The sequence below is a fragment of the Ursus americanus genome, chromosome X, assembly GCF_024610735.1.
Source record: "Ursus americanus isolate L20-20 chromosome X, mUrsAme1.1.p, whole genome shotgun sequence".
In the NCBI taxonomy this organism is placed as follows: domain Eukaryota; kingdom Metazoa; phylum Chordata; class Mammalia; order Carnivora; family Ursidae; genus Ursus; species Ursus americanus.
Genome location: NC_142164.1, coordinates 21,988,581 through 22,012,856, shown reverse-complemented (window position 1 = coordinate 22,012,856; position 24,276 = coordinate 21,988,581). Strand labels below are relative to the sequence as shown.

Sequence of the window (24,276 nt, the reverse complement as noted above, 5' to 3'; positions counted from 1 at the left end):
TTGTTGGAGAGGTGGTCCTTTCCCCACTAAATAGTCTTGGCACCCTTGAGATCAATTGAAAAAATACATGAGTTTATTTCTGGAATCTCTACTCTAGTCCATTGGTCTACATGTCTGAATTTCTGCACATACTGCACTTTTTTTAAAATTACTGTGGCATTTTAATTTTTTGAAACCAGGCAGTGTGATGTTTTCAACATCGTTCTTATTTTTTAAAATTGTTTTGGATGTTCAGGATCTCTTAATATTCTGTGTGAGTTTTAGAATGATTTTTTAAAATATTTTTCAAAAAAAGTCATTGGATGCTGATAGGGATTGTCTTGAATCTGTAGATTGCTTTGGGTAGAACAAACCTATTAACAATATTAAATCTTTTAACCCATGAACATGGATGGCTTTCATTTTGTGTCTTGTTCAATTTCTTTCAGCAATAACTTGTAGTTTTCAGTGTACAAGTCTTCCAACTCTTTGATAAGTTTTATTCGTAAGCATTTTATTAATTGTGTTGCTTTTATAAATGGAAATTTTCTTTATTTACTCTGTCAATTATTCATTATTAGTGTATAGAAGTCTGATTTTTGGGGGCGCCTGGGTGGCACAGTGGTTGAGCGTCTGCCTTTGGCTCAGGGCGTGATTCTGGCATTGCGGGATCGAGCCCCACGTCAGGCTCTTCCGCTATGAGCCTGCTTCTTCCTCTCCCACTCCCCCTGCTTGTGTTCCCTCTCTCGCTGGCTGTCTCTATCTCTGTCGAATAAATAAATAAAATCTTTAAAAAAAAAGTCTGATTTTTGTGTGTTGATTTGTATACTTCAACTTTGATGAGCTACTTTATTAGTTGTAAATAGGTTTTTGTGAACTATCTAGAGTTTTCAGTATACATGCTATGAAAAAAGATAATTTTACCTCTTCCTTTCCAATTTTGATGCCTTTTATTTTTCTTTGTTCCTTAATTGTTCTTACTAGGAATTCCATTATGATGTTGAATAGAAGTGGTGAGACAAGGTATCCTTGCCTTGTTCTGATCTTAGAGGAAATATTTCAGTCTTTCACTATTGAGTATGATGGTAACTGTATGGTCTTTATTATGTTGAGGTATTTTCCTTTTATTCCTTGTTTGTTGAGTGTTCTTATCATAAAAGGGTATTTAATTTTGTCAAATACCTTTTTCTGCATCAATTGAGATAATGATGTTATTTTTGTCCTTCATTCTGTTAATATGGTGTATTTCATTGATTGATTTTCATATGTATAACCATCCTTGCATTCCAGGAACACCTCCCATTCTTTAATAGTATATAATCCCTTTAATGTGGCTTTGAATTCAGTTTGCCAGGATTCTGTTGGCAACTTTTGCATCAGCTGTTGTCATGGATATTGGTCTATAGTTTTCTTGTAGTCTTTGTCTGGCTTTGGCATCAGAATAATTCTGGCCGTATAGAATGAGCTTAGTAGTGTCCCTCTTTTTTAATTATTTAAAGAGTTTCAGAAATATTTATATTATTTCTTCTTTAAATATATGATAGAATTCTCCAGTAAAGTTATATGGTCCTGCAATTTTCGCTATTGGGAGGCTTTTTAAAAAATTTCTGATCTAATCCCCTTACTCATAATTAATCTGTTTGGTTTTCCTACTTCTTCATGATTCTGTGTTGGTAGACTGAATGTTGCTAGGAATTCATCCATTTTTTCTAAGTTAGCTAATTTGTTGGCATAAAATGTTTTATTGTATTCTCTTATAATCCTTTTTATTTCTGTGTCATCAGTTGTAATTTCCCCACTTTCACTTCTGATTTTAGTTATTTGAATTTTTTTTCCTTCTTATCAGTTAATCTACTTTAAAGATGTCAATTTTATTGATCTTTTCAAAAAAATTAACTGTTAGCTTCATTCAATTTTTCTATTGTTTTCTAATCTCTATTTTATTTCTGCTCTAATCTTTATTATTTCCTTCCTTCTATCAGCCCTGAGTGTAGTTGGTTCTTTTACTAATTTATGGAGGTGTAAAGTAGGTTGTGGTTTCTTTTCTTTAATGTATTAATTTACAGATACAAATGTCACTCTTAGGACTACTTTCAATATATCCTATAAGTTTTGGTATGTTGTGTTTAAGTTTTCATTTGTCTCAGAGTATTTTCTAATTTCCCTCATGACTTACTTGACCCATTGGTTGTTTCAGTGCTTGTTTATTCTTTACATATTTTGGTATTTTCCAATTTCCCTTCTCATATTGCTTACCAGTTTATTTCCATTGTGATCAGAAAAAGATTCTTTGTATACCTTTTCTTTTATTAAAAAATTTAGGCTTTTGGGGGCCTAACATGTCTATCGTGGAGAATGTTGCATGTGTACTTAAGGAGAATGTATATCTGCTGTTTTTGGGTATTCTGTATATCTGTCGAGTCTCTTTGGTCTACAGTGTTATTAAAGTCCTTAGTCTATTTATCTTCTGTCTGGTTATTCTATCCATCACTGAAAATTAGGTATGGAGGTTTCCTATTATTATTGTATTGCTACCTATTTCTCCATTCGTATCTGTCAATATTTGTTTTATATATTTAGGGGCTCTGATGTTGAGTATATATAACTATTATATCATTTAACCTCAATTACCTCTGTAAAGGCCCTATCTCCAAATACAGTCTCATTCTGAGGTATTGGATGTTAGGTCTTCAACATGTGAAATGAGGGGTGAGAACAACCCACTCCTTAACGTTTAATTGATGTTTCTGACTTATCCAAAAGTTACAGACTATATTTTTTAAATTGAGTCATATATAGAAGTTACATTCAGTGATATTTTACCAAGTAGATTTCTTCCTTTACCCTTATTATTCTTGTTTCAGTAATAAAAATAAGCTGTTATTGCTTGAAAATTTCAGTTTTCTACTTGACTTTATTCTTAGACCTAGTAAAATTTTGTTTGAGAATATAAGACATGGTTTCTTCCTTCAAAATATAAAGATTGTTGAATACTATACAAAATAAAGTGGTTCTATCACTTCAATGTTTGAAGACAATATGTTGTTGTTTATTGTTACACTAATTACTAATTCCTTTAAAAAACTTCAATAGATATAATGTATAAATGTGTTCAAACTGATGTGATTCTATAATAGATTTCCACAGTAACAATATTTCCTCATTAGCCATAGAAGGCTCATTCATGAAGCTAACACTTGAAAATATCTAAAGAATGTTGAATTATCAACCTAAATGATAAATACCTCTTTATCCTAGTTGCTTTCTGAGGGCCTTGTCAACCACTATATAGCCAACAACCAGAAATACTAGCTAGGGTAATGTGTATATAAAATAAGAATCCAAAGACTCACTGAGAATTTTTTTCATTGTGAATTTTTTCAAACACCTGGGTCATTCTGTAATAATAATGCTTTCGTTCCATAAAATAGCTACATCAAATTGTGAATACTCTTTGAAAGCACCATTTTGCTTTCATTGCTTTAAAATTATATGAAAAAAATGCTCTCTTTTATCACTTTTCTTTGAAGACCAAACTACCACTCAGAATTCTAGAATATGAAATAGGGGCACATTTTTTTTTTAATTTCATGGTGCAGCTGAATATCAACCATTTACATATTACTATTAAGTTACTGGGGAAAGAAGAATAGCCCATGAGATTTCTGAGTTTATTTCAGTAAGCTAAACATTATAGTTGTGTATTTCATTTCAACTGTACAGTTAGTCCTTCATAGACACTTATGTAATTAGTATGATATATACTTACTTGATTATGTGTGTCTGAGAGGGAAAAACCAGACTGATAACCAGGAACAGATTACAATACAGATAGAAGAATACTATGTGAACAATGATTATATAGTGAAATGTATATTTAGTATAAATAATGTACTCAAGTGATGAAAAGACTAGAACTAAGATGGAGTAAGTTGAGGTTTGTCAACTCTTTTGGAAGTGGTGATGCTCAAAAGTTTCCAATACTGGTTGAGAAAAGTCATGGAATTAAATTACCAGGGAGCAAGAGGGTATTCTAAAATTGTGTACTGGGTGAGCTAAATCTTGGAACTTGAAGTTAGAAATGTATGAAATTATTCAACAGATTGTTTGGTTATAGTGCCAAGCCCTTATATTTTGTGTTAAGATAAAGTTAGAGGCTAGCAGTTTTTGAGGGTTTTTTTTCCCTCTATGTTTATCAAGGATATTGGCCTATAATTATCCTTTTCCTATAGTTTCTTCAGCTTTGGTCAGGGTAATTCTGGCCTCATAAAATAAGTTTGGTAGTGTTTTCAATTCTTTGAAAGAGTTTGAAAAAGAAATGGCATTAATATTGGTAGAATTCACCCTTTAAACAATGTGGTCCTGGGTTTTTCTTTATTGGGAGGTTTTTAATTATTGATTTACTCTCCTGTTAGTTATAGATCTAGTCATATTTTCTATTTCTTTATGGCTCAGGTATAAAGTTACATAGTTTATTTCAGATCTTTCTTCTTTTTTAATATGGGAATTTGTCACTGATGTTCCTTCTTAGGGGTGCCCTGGGTGGCTCAGTCATTAAGTGTCTGCTTTCTGGCTCAGGTTATGATCCCGGCATTCTGGGATCGAGCCCCACATAGGGCTCCCCCCTCATCAGGAAGCCTGCTTCTCCCTCTCCCACTCCCCCTGCTTGTGTTCCCTCTCTTGCTGTCTCTCTTTGTCAAATAAATAAATAAGTAAAGTCTTTTAAAAAATAAATAAAAAAAATAAAATGTTCCCTCTTAGTACTAACTTCACTGCTTCTCATAAGTTTTGGTAAGTTATTTTCGTTTTCCTTTGTCTCAATATATTTTCTAACTTCTAATTTCCCTTTCTTCTTTAATATGTTGACCATTCAAGAATGTACTGTTTTATTACAATTATTTGTGCATCTTCAAGTTTTCTTTTTGTTATGGATTTTTTAATTAAGTTGTTAATTTTAATTCCAGTGTAGTTAGCATACAGTGTTATATTAGTTTCAGCTGTACAATATAGTGATTCAACACTTCTATACATCATTACTCAGTGCTCATCTTGATAAGTGTGCTCTTAACCCCCTTCACCCTTTCCTCCCCACCCACCACCCCTCTGATATACTTTAATTAATTAATTAATTAATTAATCTACTTATTTATTTATTTATTTTTGATATGTTTTATTTTAAGTGAGTACCTGCAGTTAAAGTTTTTTATTTCAACAAAAACATTTTTTACTTGAATAATGCTTTAGAATACATTTTTCTAAAAGGCATATGGGTGGCTCAGTCAGTTAAGCACCTGACTTCAGCTCAGGTCATGATCTCAGGGTGCTGAAGTGGGATTGAGCCCCTCATCAGGCTCCATGCTCAGCAGGGTGTCTGCTTCTCCTTCTCCCTCTGCCCCTCTCCCCGATTATGCTCTCCCACTCATGCTCTTTCTCTCTCTCTCTCAAATAAATAAATAAAATCTTTTAAATCTTTAAAGAATTTCCATCCAAGAAAAACAGAATACACATTTTCTTCAAGTACACACAGAATTCCCTGGTTGAATCACATAAAAGGAGGCATAACAAATATTACAAATTTAAGAAGACTGAAATCATACCGAGTATATATTCCAACTGCAATGGTACAAAACTGAAGATGAACAATAAAACAAAGCTGGAAAATCTACAATCTACAATGTAAATATTAAATTTTAATATGTGAATATTACATGATACACTACTGCACAACTAATGGGCCAAGTAAGAAATCAAAAAGCAAATCAAAATTGTCTCAAAACAAAAGAAAAAGAAAACACTATATCCCAAAACCTAGGGGATGAAGCAAAAGCAGATGTTACAGTGAAATTTATGCTATAAATGATTGTATTAAGAAAAAAAGTTCAAATAAACAACATTAAGCCACAAGGAACTAGAAAAAGAAGAAACATAGATAAAATTTAGTAGAGGAAGAAAATAACAAAGAAAAATGAGAAATAAATAGAGAGCAAAATAAAGAATAACATAACATTGAAAGTAATGATGAGTTTTTTTTAAAAAATTAAAAAATTACTAATGTTTTAACCATATTAAGAAAGAGAAGGCCCCAAAACAAAAATGAGAAATGGAAGAAAAAATAATACAACATAACCACAGAAATACATAGTGTGATAACAGATTACTATAAACAATTATATACTAACAAATCAGATAACAGAAAAAACACAGATAATTCCTAAAAATGCACAAGTCATTATGATTGAATCATGAATCTTGAATCCAAGAAACAGGAAATCTTCTTAACCAATAACAAGAACGAAAGTTGAGTTCTATTACATTGTGATAAGAATAGATACTTGGTAGGATATTATCTTATACATTTGTTAATACTTGTTTTGTGACCTAGCTTGAAATCTACCCTGGAGAATATTCCATGTGTGTTTGAGGTAAACATATATTCTGCTGCCATTGGGTAGAATTACTGTATGTCTGTTAGGTTAATTTGGTCTTTAGGATCGTTCAAGCCTACTCTTTTGTTATGAATTTTCTGTGTGGATGTTTCACCCATTATTGAAATTGTGGCATTGAATTTCTCTGCTTTTATTACATTGTTATGTATTTCTCCTTTTAGTTTGATAAATGTTAAATATATTTAGGTGTTCTGATGTTGGGTGCATATATATTTATAATTATTATTTCTCCTTGGTGAATTGATTCTCTTATTGTTATAGAATGTCCCTTTTTGTCTCTTGTGACAGTTTTTGACTTAAAATTTTTGTCTTCTACAAGTACAGCCTCCATTCCTCTCCTTTTGTTTAATAACAAGCCAAATCCAACGGACCTTGAAAATTCACATACCATAAACCAAGTGGGATTTATGTCTGAGGTGCAAGGGTGATTCAACATATACAAATCAATTAATGTGATACACCACATTAATAGAAAGAAGGATAAAAATCGTGATTATCTCAGTAGATGCAGGAAAATCTTAGACAAAATTCAACAACTTTTCATGGTAAAAACTCTAAAAAAAATAGTTATAGAAAGGATTTACCTCAACATGATAAATGAAAATTCCTCAGCTAATGAAAAACTGAAAGCTTTTTCTCCAATATCAGGAAAAAGACAAGGATATACTCTCACTACTTCTACTTAACCTGATATTGGATGTCCTAGATAGAATAATTAGACAAGAAAATGAAAGAAAGGGCATGACATTCTAATTGAAAAATATGAAGTACAATTATTTCTGTTTTCATATGGCATAATCTTACATGTAGAAAGCCCTAGAGACTCCTATATATATATATATATATATATATATATATATATATATATATATATAGTTTCTATTTAAATTCCAACCAATTTTTTTAAAGATTTTATTTATTTGACAGAGACAGCCACCGAGAGAGGGAACACAGCAGGGGGAGCAGGAGAGGAAGAAGCAGGCTCCCAGTGGAGAAGCCCGATGTGGGACTTGATCCCAGAACGCCGGGATCACGCCCTGAGCCGAAGGCAGATGACTTAACGACTGCGCTACCCAGGCGCCCCTATGCTACCCAGGCGCCCCCCAACCAATTTTTTAAATGTTGAAACTAATAAATTCAGGAAAGTTTCACAATGTAAAATCAAAATGCAGAAATAAGTTCTGTTTCCATATGCTACTAATGAAGTGTCCAAAAAAGAAATAAAGAAAACTATTCCATTTACAGAAGGATCAAAAGAATAAAATACTTAGAAATGAACTTAACCAAGGGGGCTGAAAGTTTGTACACTGAAAATGACAACACTGGTGAAAGAAATTAAAGAAGACATAAATAAATGCAAAGACTTCTTTGTTCATAAATTGGAAGACTTAATATTGTTAAAATGTCAATACTATCCAAAGCAATCTTCAGATTCAATGCAATACCTATAAAAATTCTGAGGCATTTTTCACAGAAATAGAAAAAAAGAGTATCCTAAAATTCATAAGGAAGCACAGAAAACCATGAAAAGACAAAACGATCTCAATTAAAAAGAACAAAGTTGGAGCCATAATGCTTACTGATTTCAAAGTAATATATAAAATTACAGTAGTTAAAATAGTATGGCACTGGCATAAAAATTGACATATAAACCAAATAGAATAAAGAGCCCAGAAATAAATCCAGGCATATACAGTTAACTAAATTTTTAACAAGTGTGCCAAAAATGCACAATGAGGAAAGGATAGTCTCATCAAAAAATTGTGCTATGAAATGTGGATTTCAATATGTAAAAAAAATAAAACTAGACCCCTATCTTACACTACGAGAAAAAATGTAATGTTGTCTGGGCATGATTTCTGGGATATGATGTTAAAAACATAGTCAACAAAAGCACAAAAAAACATATGGAACTATATAAAACCAAAGTTTCTGCACGCAAAGAAATAATCGATAGGATATAAAAGCAATATATAGAATGGAAGAAAATATTTGCAAAGACTCTATCTGCTAAGTGCTTGAAATCCAAAATAACTTAACTTCAAAAAAGCAAATAACCCAGAGTTAAGATGGTGGAGAAGTAGGGGTCTCTTTTTTCAGCTGGTCCCCTGAGCCGAACTGGATAGGTACCAGACCATTATGAAAACCCACGGAATCAGCCTGAGATGCAGGAAGATACATCTGGATCTCTACAAATGAACATCTCTAGCACTGAGTATTGAGGTAGGAAACAGGAAGCCGTGAATCCGCACACAGATATCGGAAGATAAACGGAAGGGAGAGGGAGCCTCCACGCTCGGGCGCCGGGAAGCGGACTCGTGGACGGGCACCCGGGAGAGAGCAGACTGAGACCCTGATCCTGGGAACGCGTGCGCATACAAACTGAAAACCTACGGTCTGGAGTGCGTGCGAACCTCACTGAAACAGGGAGCTCGGGAGCGCGCGTGGGGAGGGGGGGGCTGGTGGCTGGCAGTGTTAAAAACACAAAGGACAGAGACTTGCTGGCCCTGGAAGTGAGGGCTTGGATGCCGGCTGCAGGATTTTTAGCAGCAACGCCAGAAACAGAGTTAAAGAAGCCAGAAGAGCTCAGTGGAGACCAGACTGCAATCTCTCTGTTCTGAGACAGAGGCTAGGATACAGCCACTGCTGCTCTGACTCTCAGAAGAGTCACAGAAAAACGCCAGGGAAAGCCACCAGAGAACAAAAGCCTGGAAATACCAGCTAACACTGTGCCAATTCCCATTCCCCCTCACAGGGGACAGGGAGACTGTACCCAAACAGGGTTTCCTGAATATCAGTGCGACAGGTCTCTACCCAGAAGGCAGGCTGAAAAATTAAGAAACCCACATCCCTAAGGTCCATATAAAACAAGAGCACACTGCCTGGTCCTGATCAATAATTTGAGCTCTGGGCACCCCACAACCTCTCATCATCAGAATGACAAGAAGGAGAAATCCCCCCCAACAAAGAAAAGATAATGAGTCTGTGGCCTCTGCCAAAGAACTGATTCATATGGATATAACCAAATTATCAGAAATGGAGTTCAGAGTAACAATGGTCAAGATGATGTATAGACTTGAAAAAAATATTAACGAAAATATTAACGAGAATATAGAATCTCTAAAAGGCGGAAATGAGAGTGAATCTGGTAGAAATTAAAAATGCTATGAATCAAATGGCTCTGACAGCCAGGGTAAATGAGGCAGAAGAACGAATTAGTGAATTGGAGGATGGGATGGTAGAAGAGAAAGCTAAAAGAGAAACTTGGCTCAAAAAAATCCAATCTCAGGAATGAAGGTTATGGGAGATTGCTGACTCAATGGAACATTCCAATGTCGGAATCATCGGCATCCCCACGGGGTGGGGGGGAGAAAAACAAAGGTCTAGAAGAGATAATTGAACAAATTGTAGTTGAAAACTTCACCAATCTAGCAAAGGAAACAAGTATTCATGTCCAAGAGGAAGAGAGGACCCCTCCCAAATTCAACCATGACAAATCTACCCCACATCACGTCATAGTGCAATTTGCAAATGTTAGATCCAAGGATACAGTATTGAAAGAGGCCAGGGCAAGGAAATTTCTCACATACAAAGGCAAAAATATTAGGATTATGTCAGACCTGTCGACACAGACCTGGAATGAGAGAAAGGGTTGGGCGGGGGCATTTTTAAAGCTCTTTCAGAGAAAAACATGCAGCCAAGGATCCTTTATCCAGCAAGGCTGTCATTCAGAATTGATGGAATAGATAAGGACCTTTCAGAATCGCCAGTCACTGACCAATTTCATAACCATGAAATCATCTCTACAGGAGATATTAAGGGGGGTTCTATAAAAGTAAAAATGCATCAAGAGTGATACAGAACAGAAACTTACAATCTGTAGAAACAAAGCCTTTACAGGCAACATGACATCATTAAAATCATAGTTCTCAATAATCACTCTCAATGTGAATGGCCTAAATGATGCCATAAAACACCACAGAGTGGCAGATTGGATAAAAAGGCATGACCCATCGATTTGCTATCTACAGGAGACTCATCTTGAACCTAAAGATACATCCAGACTGAAAGTGAAGGGATGGAAAACAATTTTTCATGCCAATGGACCTCAAAAGAAAGCTGGGGTAGCAATTCTCATATCAGGCAGATTAGATTTTAAACTAAAGACTGTAGTTAGAGATAGAGAAGGACAGTATATTATTCGTAAAGGATGTAACCAATAAGTGGATATGGCAATTATAAATATCTATGCCCCCAACAGGGGAGCAGCAAAATACACAAGCCAACTCTTAACCAGAATAAAGAGACATATAGCTAAAAATATGTTAATAGTAGGGGACCTCAACACTCCACTATCAGCAATAGACAGATCACCTAAGCAGAAAATCAACAAAGAAACAAGAGCTTTGAATGCCATACTAGACCAGATGGACCTCATAGATATATATAGAACACTACACCCCAGAACAAAAGAATACTCATTCTATTCGAATGCACATGGAACGTCCTCCAGAATAGACCATGATACCAAAAGATTGAAATTATTCCCTGCATATTCTCAGACCACAATGCTTTGAAATTGGAACTCAATCACAAGGAAAAATTTGGAAGAAACTCAAACACTTGGAAACTGAGTACCATCCTGCTCAAGAATGATTTGATAAATGCAGAAATCAAAAATCAATTTAAACAACTTATGGAGACCAAGGAGAATAAAAAAACAACCGTCCAAAACCTATGGAACACTGCAAAGGTGGTACTAAGGGGAAAATACATAGCCATCCAAGCCTCACTCAGAAGAACAGAAAAATCTAAAATGCAGTTTTTATATTTTCACCTCAAGAAGCTTGGAGCTGGAACAGAAGAATAGGCCTAATCCACGCACAAGAAAGCAGTTGATCAAGATTAGAGCAGAGATCAATGAATTAGAAACCAGGAGCACAGTAGAAGAGATCAACAGAACTAGAAGCTAGCACTTTGAAAGAATAAGCAAGATGGATAAGCCACTGGCAATTCTTATTCACAAGAATAGAGAAAGGACCCAAATTAATAAAATAATGAATGAAAAGGGAGAGGTCACAAACAACAACAATGAAATAGGAAGGATCATAGAAACTTTTATCAACAGCCTTATGCCAATAAATTAAACAACCTGGAAGAAATGGATGCCTTCCTGGAAACCTATAAACTACCAAGATTGAAACAGGAACAAATTGATTTTTTAAACAGACCGATTAATTATGAAGAGATTGAAGCAGTTATCAAAAACCACCCAAAAAACAAGACTCCAGGGCCTGATGGATTCCCCGGAAATTCTACCAAACATTCAAAGAAGAAATAATACCTATTCTTCTGAAGCTGTTTCAAAAAATAAAACAGAAGGAAAACTACCAAACTCATTCTATGAGGCCAATATTGCTTTGATCCCCAAACCAAGCAAAGACCCCATCGAAAAGGAGAATTACAGACCAATAGCCCTGATGAATATGGACGCCAAAATTCTAAACAAGATCCTAGCTAATAGGATCAAACAGTACAGGAAAAGGATTATCCATCATGACCAAGTGGGATTCATCCCTGGGTTGCAAGGGTGGTTCAACATTTGCAAGTCTATCAGTGTGATACATCATATTACAGGAAAAGAGTCAAAACCCATATGATCCTCTCAATAGATGCAGAAAAAACATTTGACAAAATACAGCGTTGTTTCCTGATTAAAACCCTTCAGAGTGTAGGGATAGAGGGCACATTCCTCAATTTCAGAAAAACCATCTATGAAAAGTCTACAGCAACTATCATTCTCAATGGGAAAAGCTGGAAGCCTTTCCCTTAAGATCAGGAACATGACAAGGAATTCCACTATCGCCATTATTATTCAACATAGTACTAGAAGTCCTTGCAACAGCAATCAGACAACAAAAAGGGATAAAAGGTATCCAAATTGGTGAAGAAGAAGACAAACCGTCTCTTTTCACAGATGACATGATACTCTATATGGAAAACCCAAAAGAATGCACTGCCAAACTACTAGAAGTTATATAGCAATTCAGTAATGTGGTGGGATACAAAATCAATGCTCAGAAATCAGTTTCATTTCTATACACGAACAATGAAACTGAAGAAAAAGAAGTTAGGGAATCCATTCCATTTACAATAGCAACAAAAATCATACATTATCTCGGAAACAACTTAACCAGAGATGTAAAGGATCTATATTCTAGAAACTACAAATCATCCTTGAAAGACATTGAAGAAGACACAAAAATATGGAAAAATACTCCATGCTCATGGATTGGAAGAAAAAACATAGTTAAAATCTCTATGCTACTCAGAGCAATCCACACTTTCCATGCCATCCCTATCAAAATGCCAATGACATTTTTCAAAGAACTGGAAAAAACAGCCCTTCAATTTGTGTGGAACCAGAAAAGGCCCCGAATCGCCAAGGAATTATTGAAAAGGAAAAAGAAAGCTTTGGACATCACATTGCCAGATTTCAAGCTATACTACAAAGCTATGATCATCAAGACAGCATGGTACTGGCACAAAAACAGACACATAGATCAATGGAACAGAATAGAGAACCCAGAAATGGACCCTCGGCTCTTTGGGCAACTAATCTTTGACAAAGCAGGAAAAAACATCCAGTGGAAAAAAGACAGTTTCTTCAATAAATGGTGCTGGGAAAATTGGACAGCTACATGCAAAAGAATGAAAGTTGACCACTCTCTACACCATACACAAAGATCAACTTCCAAATGGATGAAAGACCTCAATGTGAGACAGGAATCAATTAAAATCCTAGAGGAGAACATAGGCAGCAACCTCTATGACATCGGCCACAGCAACTTTTTCATGACACATCTCCAAAGGCAAGAGAAACAAAAGAAAAAATGAACTTGTGGGACTTCGTCAAGATAAAAAGCTTCTGCACAGCCAAGGAAACAGTCAAAAAACTAAGAGGCAGCCCGCGGAAAGGGAGAAGATATTTGCGATTGGCACTACAGATAAAAGACTGGTATCCAAGATCTACAAAGAACTTCTCAAACTCAATACACAAGAAACATATAAACAAATCATAAAATGGGCAGAAGATATGAACAGACACTTTTCTAATGAAGACATACAAATGGCTAACAGACACATGAAAAAATGTTCAAAAACATTAGCCATCAGGGAAATTCAAATCAGAACCACACTGAGATGCCAGCTTATGCCAGGTAGAATAGCAAAAATTGACAAGGCAGGAAACGACAATTTTTGGAGAGGATGTGGAGAAAGGGGATCCCTCTTACATTGTTGGTGGGAATGCGAATTGGTACAGCCACTCTGGAAAACAGTGTGGAGGTCCCTTAAAATGTTAAAAACTGGGCTACCCTATGATCCAGCCATTGAACTACTGAGTATTTACCCCAAAGACACAGACGTAGTGAAGAGAAGGGCCTTATGCACCCCAATGTTCATAGCAGCATTGTCCACAATAGCTAAATCGTGGAAGGAGCCGAGATGCCCTTCAACAGATGACTGGATTGAGAAGTTGTGGTCCATATATACAATGGAATATTACGCAGCTATCAGAAAAAATGAATTCTCAACATTTGCTGCAACATGGATGGCACTGGAGGAGATAATGCTAAGTGAAATAAGTCAAACAGAGAAAGACAATTATCATATGATTTTTCTCATCTATGGAACATGAGAACTAGGAAGATCGGTAGGGGAAGAAAGGGATAAAGAAAGGGGGGGTAATCAGAAGGGGGAATGAAACATGAGAGACTATGGACTATGAGAAACAAACTGAGGGCCTCAGAGGGGAGGGGGGTGGGGGAATGGGATAGACCGGTGATGGGTAGTAAGGAGGGCATGTATTGCATGGTGCACTGGGTGTTATACACAAGTAATGAATCATTGAACTTTACATCAGAAACCGGGGATGTACTGTATGGTGACTAACATAATATAATAAAAAAGCATTTAAAAAATTTAAAAAAAGAAAAAAAAAGAAGATGTGGTCTCTATGTACAATGGAATATTACTCAGCCATCAAAAGAATGATTTCTCAACATTTTCTGCAACATGGATGGGACTGGAGGGGATAATGCTAAGTGATATAAGTCAAGCAGAGAAAGACAATTATCACATGGTTTCACTCATTTATGGAACATAAGAAGTAGGATGATCGGTAGGAGAAGAAAGGGAAGAAGAAAGGGGGGTTAAATAGAAGGGAGGTGAACCACAAGAGACTGTGGACTTGGCAGACCAACTGAGGGCTTCCGGGGGGCGGGAATGGATAGGCTGGTGATGGGTATTAAGGAGGGCACGTATTGCTTGGTGTTATACACAAGTAATGAATCAGGGAACTGTACATCGAAAACTAGGGATGTATTGTATGGTGACTAACATAATATAAAAAAAAAGCAAATAACCCAATTAAAAAATGGGGAAGGATCTGAATAGATATTTTTCCAAAAAAGATATGTAAATATTTAACAGATATGTGAAAACATGTTCAACATTACTAATTATCAGCAGAATGCAAAATAAAACCAAAATGAGATATCATCTCAATTCTGTTTGGATAGCTATTATCACATTATGTATAATAATACATGATAGAATAATATGTGTTGGTGAGAATGAGGAGGAATTGGAACCCTTGCACACTGTTAATTTTTAGTGGGAATGTCAAATTGTGCAGCCACAATAGAACACAGTTATTCAAAAAATTAAAAATTGAACTATCAAATCATCTGGTAATTCCATTTCTAGGTATATATCCAGCATTAAAATCAGGATCTCCAAAAATTATCTGTTCACTGTGACATTATTCACAATGGCCAAGACCAGGACGGATGAATGGATAAAGGAAATGTGCTGTGTACACACAACTGAATATTATTCTACATTAAAAAATAAGGAAATTATTCCATATGCAACAACATAAATGAACTTGGAAGGCATGCTAAGTGAAATAAGCCAGTCACAAAAAGCAAATACCACATGATTCCATTTATAGGAGGTATCTAAAATATTCAAAGTCAGAAATAAAGATAGAATGTTGACTGTCAGGGGCTGGAGCATGGGAGAAATGGGGAATTTTCATCCCCTTAAAAATTGTGAAGAAAAAAATTGTGAAGAACATCAATCGCATGATAAGTGTTTACACTAAAAGAAAAAAAGTGACAAAATGAGAGCCTCTAACTGTTTAACTATTAAAGTCAGACTTTGTTACATATTTTAATTATCAATCATTGACAAAATTTTGGCAAATTGGAGATTTGGGGTACTGCAGACTACTACCAAGTAATTTCACCTCTTGCTATGCTTAGTCAAAGATTCCTAACTGCTATTAGTCATACACCATAGATTTACTCTCACAGTAGCTTCCTCACCTTTTTCCTCCTAGAATTTTTGTGAATTACTACTTAATCTGTAACGTATAGTATATGAGGGATATGATCTATGAAAACTATCAAAGTGCTTCAAATAAATGTGTTTTACTATGCAATAAAAAATGCAGTGGCACCACAATGTCTGAAATGTGAGCCCAGTTTTCACTGTTCTTTAATAGTCGAGAAACACAAAAAAACAATGTTTACTTGGCATGAAATGAAAAGAAAGGTGGTGATAATTGTATTAACATGATCCATGTAGATGGATCAGCTTGATATTTCAGAGCACAAAATAAGGTATAATTTTTAAAATCAAGCATGGGGGACATTAGGAGAAGGAAGGGAAAATGAAGGGGAGGGGAATTAGAGGGGGAGACAAACCATGAGAGCCTATGGACTCCAGGAAACAAACTGAGGGTTTCAAAGGGGAGAGGAGTGGGGGGATGGGTTAGCCCGGTGATGGGCATTAAGAAGGGCATGTAGTGCATGGAACACTGGGTGTTACAAGCAAACAGTGAATCATGGAACACTACATCAAAAACTAATGATGTACTGTATGGTGAATAACATAACATAATAAAATTTTTAAAAATTGTCCTTTTTGGTTCTGTGTAATTTTATTTTATTATTTTATTTTATTTTATTTATTTTTATTTTTTATTTTTTTTTTTGATGTAAAGTTCCATGATTCATTACTTGCGTATAACACCCAGTGCACCATGCAATACATGACCTCCTTAATACCCATCACCAGCCTATCCCATTCCCCCACCCCCCTCCCCTCTGAAGCCCTCAGTTTGTTTCCCAGAGTCCATAGTCTCTCATGGTTCATTCTCCCTTCTATCTACCCCCCCCTTCTTCTTCCCTTTCTTCTCCTACCGATCTTCCTACTTCTAAGCGAAATAAGTCAAGCAGAGAAAGATAATTATCATATGGTTTCACTCATTTATGGAACATAAGAAGTAGGTTCTGTGTAATTTTAATTTGCAAAACAGTTTACAGCTCTACTCTTTAATGTATAATGTGTAGCCCTGAGCCTAGATTTCTACATTTAGATTTTACTGAAACAATAAAATACTTTGTTATTGAGTAAAACACAAAATAATAGCTCTTAATTAAATAATAAAAATTTATATAATTAATCCTGGGCACCAGTATATTTCTCTTATCAACTGTAGTTTTCTCTTTGAATAAACTTGCTTAAATTTTTAAAGTTCATTTATTTCAAATATTATTTTTGTTTCATAAAATGAATTTCCTAAGTATATAGGAAATATAGATTTTGCCTTTGAAACGTTAACCTAGGCTTATTCAATATTTTATTATAACAACTACTTTAGGTACTTAAACTGGAACATTTTTATTTTTCATAATAGTTTCAAATTGGTCTATCATATCATATTTTAATTAACCCATTTGATCATTAACTATAATTTTATCATCCATTGTGTTTTAATGTGACTTCAAAACCAAAATGTTAGCCAGCCATTGTACAACAGGAATTAACATATTGATATATTTACCCTGTTTTGCCAGGCTGTGCTAAATGACATAATTCATTTGAATAATGTTTACTGCCCTGATTAGGGTCTGTTCTCATTTTACAAATTTGTTGAAATCTGTCAAAATAGTACATGTCTAAAATTACATTTATAGAACATTTATTAGATGCCACACACTGTGCTAAAAATTTATGAGGGTTCTCATGAAATCCTAGTAACAACTCTGCAAGGTGTCTACTAATAGTATCCTTATCTTACAAGTGACTGTATGTACTTGGTTCTTCGTTGCAAAAAACAGAAACCACTTTTTTTTTTTAGAGAGTGTGCACACGTGCATGTGCAAGTGGGGGAAAAGGGCAGAGAGAGATAGAGAATCTTAAGCAGGCTCCACACTCAGTGTAGAGCTCCACGTGGAGCCCCACATGGGGCTTGATCTCACTACCCTGAGGTCTTGACCTGAACGAAATCAAGAGTCAGATGCTTAACAGACTGAGCCACCCAGGTGTCCCAAACAGAAACCATTTTTGATTAACTTAAATCTAAAATTAATTGATTCGAAAGATAGTTCATAAATGAACTTGGAAGACCAAGGAAACCAAGTCATACCCAAGATAGTATCAAAGGAAAAATCTGCTTAGGATTCTGTTAATAGAACAATTTCCACTGGACATTCACTCCCACTACCCACTCTACTGTCTTTGGAAACCCAGTGATGTGCCAGTGGACTCATCATTCAACCACAGCTAACATAAATGATCTCTAATTTGACCTACATATTTGTATCAAAATTCTACTTTCTGTATATTTTTCAAGTTTTTTGTTTATTTCACTATATTTGCCCCCCAAGCCCATTTTTTCATTAGTATAGTCCAATCCTATAAAAATTAAGCCATGTAGGAAGAAAGCAGAGCAAATGACCCCTGTGGAAAATCTGATTCCAAAGTGGGTGTGGAGTTTAGAAGGACAAGAGTGAAAAGGGAAAAAAGGAATTGAATCAAGCATGCCCAGTTTATTTTTAGCCAATACTTCATTCATTTCCATACTAGTTCCTTCACTGCGGAGGAAGAAGTGAATGTCTTGGAGTGTTATGATAATGGGTGAAATCATTAGTATATATGGAAGGAGCCAAGAATGAGGAAAAAACTTTCCATCCCAGACAGCACATGTCTTTTTCTATACCTTGAATTGAAAGTTATTTAAGAACAGTATTAGTCAGGGTTCTCCATGAGAAGTTGGCTCACATAGTTATGGAAGCTGAGAAGTCCCATGAGATGCCATCCACAAGCTGGAGACTCAGGAAAGCCAGTAGAGTGTAATTCAGTCTGAATCTGAAGGCATGAGCACCAGGGGAGCTGATGGTGTAAATCCCAATTTTGACAGATGAGATGAGATGTCCAAGCTCAACAGTGAGAAAGGGAAAATAGCAAATTCTTCCTTCCTCTGTCTTTTTTTCTATTCAGGACTTCAGTGGGTTGGTGATGCCTACCCACATCGGAGAGAGTAATCTACTCTACTGAGTCCACCAAATAAAGTGCTAATTTCATCTATAAACACCCAGAAGGAAAAAGAAAAACAGAAATAATGTTTAATCTGGGCACCTGATGGCCAGTCAAGTTGACACATAAAGGTCACCATTACAAGTCCACCTCTAGTTATTCTGGCACCCATATATATCTCTTTAAACCATACTTAATCCCCCAATAAACACAAGAATGGTCATAATCCCACCTAACATGATACAACTATCCTGCATACAACTGAACATGCCCTAACCCCTTCCCCAGAGAAGGAGGTAAAGTCCTTGAGTATTGTTCATTGTTCTTGATATCTCATAACTTAAATACTATGATATAAACCATCAATACATCTTATGTTACATAATAATGGAATAAGAGGTAAAAGAAAACAGATATATATGGTAAGTAAGTAAGGAAATAAACACTGTGTGCATACACACACACATGCAAATGCATCCATAACAAAATAAGGAGAGAATACCTATGACGATTACAATACTATTTTCTGTAACTGGTTATGTGGTTGTAGCTGATGTTTATAAATACCTTCTTCCACTACCCATTCTGTATCCCCTTTGCCTTCAGCAAGCACCTTACTTCAACTGGTTGTGGTTCTTTATCTGGTAGGATGACTCAAACTAATTCTTGAAGGGTCTGAACCATAACTAGACCTGCCTAGATTGGATTGTTGTAGTTTTCTATGATCCTTAATCACAGATTACAGTAATATTAAGACACCCTAATGGATCTCCCTTATTCCTGACATACTCTTTAATGCCTTCATTGGGAATAGTAATCCAATTTCCCCTTGATAGGGTCAATGACCCCAGCCAACACTGTAACACCTTTCTTTCTTTACCTCTTGATTCAGAGGCATGAGGATGCCAGAGGTGCTGAATGGCAGTCTTAACTTCCAGTTCAATGGAATCTTTGTTCTGTCTCCTGGTGGAAGCATTTATCCTTCTGGAACTAAGATCTCTAGGCTAGCTGAGCATAAAGTTATGGAAGCAGGAAGCAAATATTTTGCTAGTGCATCACTAGGAATAATAGTGAGTGGAGTCACACCCATTTCTAGCCCTTGATTTCTGGATCCATGAACTCTGACTATTAAATAAATGGTAGTAAATGGGTAGCAAATATATTGGACATTGATTCAGAGAACACAAAGCCTATAGAGAACCATTCCCTAACTCTGCAAGGTATTGCCACGAAGCTAGCACTGTAACTGAGTCTTCAAAAGGCCATTCCACCATTCTGTCAAGCCAGCTGTTTCAGAATGGTGGGGAACATGTAAAAACCAGTGAGTTTTATGAGCATGGACCCATTGTTGTACTTATTTTACTATAAAGTGAGTTCAGCAACATGATAGTGAACAAAGCATTCTGTAAGCCCATTGCTAATAGTTTTGGCAAAATCAATGCATGCATGGAAGGCAGATCCATATCCACAGTAAATATCTATTCCATCAAGAAAAAAAATGCTGATGGGGCGCCTGGGTGGCACAGTCATTAAGCGTCTGCCTTCAGCTCAGGGCGTGATCCCGGTGTTATGGGATCGAGCCCCACATCAGGCTCCTCTGCTATGAGCCTGCTTCTTCCTCTCCAACTCCCCCTGCTTGTGTTCCCTCTCTCGCTGGCTGTCTCTATTTCTGTTAAATAAATAAATAAAATCTTAAGAAAAAAGAAAAGAAAAAAAATGCTGTCTTATCCATGATGAAAGGAATCCAATGTGATTAATACACTAGCAGGTACTGGCTGATATCCTAGGGAATGGAGCCATACTGGAAAATCAGTATGTTTCTGTTGCCAGCATATTGGGCACTCAACAGTAGCCATAGGCAAGTTGGTTAATAGAAGTCTATGTTTTTAAGCCCATGAATAACTTCCATAACTGTCACTATGGTCAATTTGTTCACCAGCCAGGTAATGATATGGGTGGCCAGGGAAAGAAGCTGATTTGTATCCAAATAATGGGTCACTTGTTTATCTTATCCACTTTATCTTATCCACTTGTTTATTAAAATCTTCCTTGGCTGAGGTCACCCTTTAGTGAACATTCCCATGAGACACAAATATTTTCACATTTATTACTTATTCAGCGATGTCTAACCATACACATCTTCCCCAAATTTCCTTGCCCCCAATTTTCCAATCATGTTCCTTCCAAAGCCCTAACCATACAGCCAAATCACTGGACATGGCTCGTGAATGTATGCCTCTCCATTTCTGCTTCTAAGCAAAGTGAACAACCAGATATACTGCTCAAAATTCTGCCAGCTGGGAGGATTTCTCTTTACTGTCATCTTTCAGGATGTCCCAGAGAAGGACTACAGTGCTGAAGCTGTCCACTTTCAGGAAGTACCTCAATGTTGTGCAGAACAATCTGTAAACTAGGCTTGAGTTTTCTCTCTCTGTCAACTCATTTTAGAGAACTTGCCATGAGACCATAGGTTCAAGCTGGAAGAGATAAGACAGTGTAGCAGGAATGAGGACCATGGGCATTCTGGATACTTTTCCATGTAACTTAATTTGCCTTTAGAGACTGCTTGGGCCTGATAATGTGTGTGGTATCTCCGTTTGATGATGAAGTGCTGCTGTGCAAGCCCAATTTTATGGCTAAGTGGCTTACCCAGTTCATGATGGGCAATTCAGGTGTCCCATGGTTAAGCATTCAGTATCTACTAAGGCCCAGTAATATGCCAAGAACTGTTTATAATAAAGAAAACAGTTATCTATAGATGATGGCAAAGCCTTGTTCCAAAATCCTACAGGCTTGCACTGTGGTTCACCTATAGGGGTCCGCCAAAAAGCATCCCTACCTGCAACTGATACCTCAAGCACCATTTGACCTGTGGTATCATATTGTTCAAGTGGCAGAGCAGCTTGCACAGCAGAAGCAGCCTAGACTAGTTGCAGAGCCTTCTCTTCTGGGCCTTACTCAAAACTAGCATCTTTTCAGGTCAATCAGTAAATGGGTTAGAATAATGCTGATAAATAGCATTGTTGAGCATTTTTTCATGTACCTATTGGCCATTTGTATGTCTTCTTTGGAAAAATGTGTATTCAAATCCTTTGCCCATTTTTTTTTAAATTGGTTTGCTTGTTATTTTGCTATTGAGTTGTATGAGTTCCCTATAGATTTTGGATATTAACCCCTCATAAGATACACGATTTGCAAAAATTTTCTCCCATTCTGTAGAATGCCTTTTTATTTTACTTACCATTTCTCTGTGCAAAATCTTTTTAATTTGATATAGCCCCAATTGTTTATATTTTTGTTGCATGTGATTTTGGTGTCATATCCAACAAATCATTCCCAAGTCCAATATTATATAACTGATTCCCTATGATATCTTCTAGTAGTTTTACAGTTTGGGATTTCACATATAGTCTTACATTACGTCTTATATTAAGCCAGCTGGTGACTGGGTGAGATAGGGGCCTGAATTCCCAGGATCCTGAAGGGAACCTATTGTTATGGGATATGCCTCAGGTTTCTTGAGCCAGCAAATGTGAGGGTGAGCCTGTGGCCTTACAACCCATGAGAAGCCCTGCCATGGAAGCTGCCTGGGGCCATAGAAGCTTCCTAGGCTGCTGAAGTAGGCAGGCACCAATGTGAGCCAGGGTCTGGGTTCATAGGAGTCTGAGAGGAGCCAAGGATCCCGCTGGGGCCACCAAAGCAAGCAGGAGCTAGTGTGGGCCTGTGCCCTGGGTTTGTGGGAGCCCACAGGGAGCCACCTAGGACTGCAAGATTTGACCTAGTTTTGGGGTGGGCAGTCTCTTTAATCCACAGTGAAGTCAAGTGGTCATTTTATTCTCCTTCTCTCATGAGGGATGTGTCTCCATGCTGGGCTGCCCAGGTTTGGGGGAGGAGTAATAGGAGTTCTATCTTTCTTAACATCCTCAATGTGTCTTTTTCTTTTTTTTTTTTAAGATTTTATTTATTTATTCGACGGAGATAGAGACAGTCAGCGAGAGAGGGAACACAAGCAGGGGGAGTGGGAGAGGAAGAAGCAGGCTCATCGCGGAGGAGCCTGATGTGGGGCTCGATCCTGTAATGCCGGGATCACGCCCTGAGCCGAAGGCAGGCGCTTAACTGCTATGCCACCCAGGCGCCCCTCAATGTGTCTTTTTCTTATTTCTCATCTTCATCCAGTTGTTTTTATCCCTCAAGTTTACCCCTTCACTCTTGTGAATGTATTTTTACATGCACACAGTTGCTCAAATTAATGTTTTGGGGAGAAGGTCAAGGGATAGAAATTCTTACAGCACCATTTTGCTGAAGTCACTCCAAGAACTCTCCCATTGCATTCTGGTTTCCCAATTCAGTGATTGCAGTTCCCACTGTGCAGTCTGTCCTACCTTAGAAAAAAATGATCCCAGAGCTCTTCAGGGATGCCTATGTTTCCCATCACAAATTTATTTCTCATAGTATTGGTAAAAGGTATGTATTCTGGATCCTCCCAGTGTGGGTGAGTAACCCTTAGTTGACAAATCCTTTCCCACATCCCAATCCCCTTAAGCCTTTGAATCCCAACTACTCTATTAAAACAAAGCATATCTATCATTTTCAATTTGCTCATGGTGGGCCTCCATCAGGGTCCTATCTAACTATACAAGATGCAAAATTAAATGCAGACCCTTTTGTTAGTAAGTTCATGTCAAGAATTCTACCTGATGCAACTTTATGTTTTTTTCATCATTATTCTACACTCTTAGTATCTATTCTCAAACACATTCCTCAGATTTCTGTCTGTACATTAGAACCTGCAAGTAGTTCTTTTGGGGTGTAGCACACTTCCTCATGGGTCACATTTAAAGGGCTTGCTGAAATCTTATCTTTAGGTGCCTGATGGGACTTGAGTCTAGTTATAGTTGTAGAAACCAAGAGGGATGGTGGAGGTGGGTCATAAGGAGAATCAGCATTATCTTGCATGACAACTCCCTCAGGTAAAGCCATTACAATTTCTTCATGCAATGCCACATTAATCTAATCATTTTGAGATGAAAAGGTTGATATCACTTTGGGTAAAGAGGCTAATATCCCTTGGGATGGGGATACTGCTGCCAGTGGGAGTGGGGAAGTCATTTTTGCTTGAGTTAAGATGGCCAATCTCACTGGCATTGGAAAGAACTCTTCTACAGGTTCTTCTCTGCCCACTGGCATTGGAAAGAACTCTTCTACAGGTTCTTCTCTTCTACTCTGCCCACTTGTCATTATCCCAACTTAGATCCCACTCTTTCCTAATCAATGCCCTCAATTTAACAGTAGACACTTTATGAGACTGGAAATTCAAACTGCAATATAATTCAGTCAGTTGCAGTATGAGGTTCTGTGTTTGATTTTCAGCAATTTCAGCCCTGCAGCTACAAGAGATAAAGGTCTCCTTCAGGGTACACTTAGAAGCTCTCAGGTCATTTATGTGGTATCTGAGCTGGGG

The 24,276-nt window shown here is 36.7% G+C and overlaps 1 pseudogene; it reads right to left on the bottom strand.

Moving 5' to 3' along the window:
* LOC123787630 (actin-related protein T1-like) overlaps window positions 1-24,053 on the bottom strand; it is a 66,967-nt pseudogene extending 42,914 nt beyond the window's left edge.
* Between the last annotated feature and the right edge of the window lie 223 nt (window positions 24,054-24,276).